At 46.0% G+C, this 3,614-nt stretch overlaps 1 pseudogene; it reads left to right on the plus strand.

The window, feature by feature from the left end:
- Positions 1-2,768: 2,768 nt before the first annotated feature.
- The window catches only part of LOC103606125, a 2,672-nt pseudogene continuing 1,826 nt past the window's right edge, over positions 2,769-3,614 (plus strand).

A 3,614-nucleotide genomic window follows, 5' to 3' on the forward strand; every position in this document is an offset into this window, starting at 1 on the left:
CATCTGATGATGGACATTTGGGCTCGTTCCAACTCTTGGCTTTTGTAAAGAGTGCTGCGATGAACATTGGGGAACAGGTATACCTTCGACTTGATGATTTCCATTCCTCTGGGTATATTCCCAGCAGTGGGATAGCTGGGTCATATGGTAGATCTATCTGCAATTGTTTGAGGAACCTCCATACCATTTTCCATAGAGGCTGCACCATTTTGCAGTCCCACCAACAATGTATGAGAGTTCCTTTTTCTCCGCAACCTTGCCAGCATTTATCACTCTCAGTCTTTTGGATATTAGCCACCCTAACTGGGGTGAGATGGTATCTCAGTGTGGTTTTGATTTGTATTTCCTGAATGCTGAGTGATGTTGAGCATTTTTTCATATGTCTGTTGGCCATTCGTATATCTTCCTTTGAGAAAGTCCTATTTAGTCTTTTGCCCATTTTTTAATTGGGTTGCCTGTTTTTTTTGTTGTAAAAGTTGTTTCAATTCCTTGTATCTTCTGGATATTAATCCTTTGTCAGATGTATATTTTGTGAATATTTTCTCCCACTCTGTTGGTTGTCTTTTCACTCTGTTAATTGTTTCTTTTGCTGTGCAGAAGCTTTTTAATTTGATATAATCCCACTTGTTTATTTTTCCTTTGGTTGCCCATGCTTTTGGGTTACAATAGCTAAGAGCTGGAACCCGCCCAAATGTCCGTCATCAGATGAGTGGATAAGGAAACTGTGGTACATCTACGCAATGGAATACTACTCAGCTATAAAAAAGAATGAAATGCTGCCATTTGCAACAACATGGATAGACCTAGAGAGAATTATATTAAGTGAGACGAGTCAGGATCTAGAGAGGATTATATTAAGTGAAATGAGTCAGGCACAGAAAGAGAAATATCACCTGTTCTCACTTATTGGTGGGAGCTAAAAATAAATAAATACACAAATAGCCTTTGTGGGGGAAGGGAAGAAGACACAACTATTACAATTCTTTGAAGTTGATACAACAAGCAAACAAAGGAGGTTGTTGGGAGGGAGGGGGGAGAAGGAGGTGGGAGGCAGGATTTGGTAATGGGCCACAATAATCAACCACATTGTATATTGACATGATAAATTAAATTTAAAAAATAATCTTCACCTCCCACAAGCTGGCTCTGGATTCCCCTAAGGGCTGTGGCACTGTCCTGCTCTCTGGTCCTCACAAGGGCTGAGAGGTGTCCTGGCACTTAGACAAGACCCCGGGAACCCCGCACAGCCACCCCAAACCCGGTGTACGGTCCAAGGGACAGAAGTTCAAGCGTGCCAGAGTCCAACGGGCCAGTTGCGGCTGCAAAAAATAACCCTGGATCCTGCCCTGTTATTAAAAAGTTTCTGGATGCTGAAAAAAAAAAGTATGAATCATTCTATGAACTTTTTGAAGTACCCAATAGGAAAGAAATGACGGTGCACCACTTCTGAATTTTATTTATTTTTAAGATAATGTTGTAGAAAAAAAAAATTAACACACATTTATTCCAAACAATTTGGAAATTTCAATAACAAAAAGAAAATACACGTGCCGCAGCTGGCACGGTGAGTTTCTGGGCTCTAGATGGTTCCCGTGCTGCCCACCCTCGCCCACACCTGATGCTGCAGACCGCAGCTCGCACACCCGCCGTGGTGCCGAAGACCTGCGGCCGACTTCTGTCTCCCTCGCGTGCTCTAGGTCAGGCTGAAACATGGCGGTGGAAAGGGAGTGAGCCGCCCGTGCCCTGCGCCGGCAGGATCCCAGAGGCCACCAGCGAGAAGAAGAACTCAGAAAGCCTGATGGTGAGTCAGGGTCTCTGGTGTCCTTGCTTGCACTGAGGGTAGCTGTTGCTACCCAGGTGGATTGCTCTGAAGGATTGCGGAGACCTTGAAGGGGACTCTCAAGGTACAGGCACTGAGGTTTGGAGCCCACGGCCATTTTGTGAAATTTACAAAACCCTCCCTGGGAAGAAGCCAGGGGGAGCGGCTGCCACTCGGCACCCGGCCTCTCTGCCGCTGCCCTCGGCACCAGCTAGGCTGCGCAGACCTGCCTCCAGGACTTGGGGTCCGGTGACTGCAGTTTTTGCTGGGGAGGGAGCTGTTGCTTCCCCGGCCTGGGCGCCGCTGGAACCAGGAGCTGGGAGCGCCAGGGGCAGTGAGAGGCAGCCGGGGCCACTCTGGCTGCGGAGGCCGCTGTGGGAATGCAAAGTGGGAGCGGCGCCAGTGCCCCGCCATCTTCCTGGTAGTCAATTTTGGACTTGCCTGGCACTAGTATCCAACTGAGTAGTCACTGAGGTAGCCATACCAAATTGGCAACCCCAGCAACATCTTAGTCAGGCAATAGTGTCAAACCTGTGGGCTGTGAAACCCCCTGCCACAATGAATAAACATCAAAGGAAAGACACCAGAAATGCGAAAAACCAAGAAAGTATACCACCCAAAGATAATAAATCTCAAGCTCTAGATCCTATAGANCCAGCTCAGAGGACAGTGCAAGAAACTGCACACAGGTGAGTAAAATGCCTTTAGAGAAATGTAAGAAGTTCTGTATTGCTAAAGCTTAAAGTAACAGAAAAAAAAAAATGGTAAGGAAATTCGATCAGTTACCAAAGGGGCCTTAGTTGCAAAGAAGCTAGCAAATAAAATTCCGTAAAGGGATATATAAGGTAAAAATAAGTTGCAGATATAAGGGTACTTTAAAAAGTTCATGGAAAAATAGAATTACAAGATAGTATTGCTTTCCAGACCTGGCTGAGCAGGAGGGACCATCATGGGAGTCAAGAAGGACAGAAAGATTCAGCGCAAGGAGCCCAGAGCCAGGACATCTACCTAAGGCTGTTGGTCAAGCTGTACAGGTTTCTGGCCAGACGCACCAACTCCACCTTCAACCAAGTTGTGCTGAAGAGGTTGTTTATGAGTCTCACCAACCGGCTGCCTCTGTCCCTGTCCCGGATGATATGAAGATGAAGCTTCTTGGGTGGGAAAACAAAACGGCTCTGGTTGTGGGGACCGTAACAGATGATGTGCAGGTTCAAGAGGTGCCCAGACTGAAGGTGTGTGCGCTGTGCATGACCAGCTGGGCTGCAGCTGCATCTTCAAGGCCTGGGGCAAAATCCTCACCTTCGATGAACATTGGAGAATAGGTATACCTTTGACTTGATGATTTCCATTCCTCTGGGTATATTCCCAGCAGTGGGATAGCTGGGTCATATGGTAGATCTATCTGCAATTGTTTGAGGAACCTCCATACCATTTTCCATAGAGGCTGCACCATTTTGCAGTCCCACCAACAATGTATGAGAGTTCCTTTTGCTCTGCAACCTCGCCGGCATTTATCATTCGCTGTCTTTTGGATATTAGCCATCCTAACTGGAGTGAGATGGTATCCCAGTGTGGTTTTGATTTGCATTTCCCGAATGCTGAGTGATGTTGAGCATTTTTTCATGTGTCTGTTGGCCATTCGTATATCTTCCTTTGAGAAATGCCTATTTAGTCTTTTTTAATTGGGTTGCCTGTTTTTTTGTGTTGTAAAGTTGTTTCAGTTCCTTGTGCCTTCTGGATATTAATCCTTTGTCAGATGTATATTTTGCAAATATTTTCTCCCACTCTGTTGGTT

Source organism: Galeopterus variegatus, unplaced genomic scaffold (genome assembly GCF_000696425.1).
Source record: "Galeopterus variegatus unplaced genomic scaffold, G_variegatus-3.0.2 Scaffold6325, whole genome shotgun sequence".
In the NCBI taxonomy this organism is placed as follows: Eukaryota; Metazoa; Chordata; class Mammalia; order Dermoptera; family Cynocephalidae; genus Galeopterus; species Galeopterus variegatus.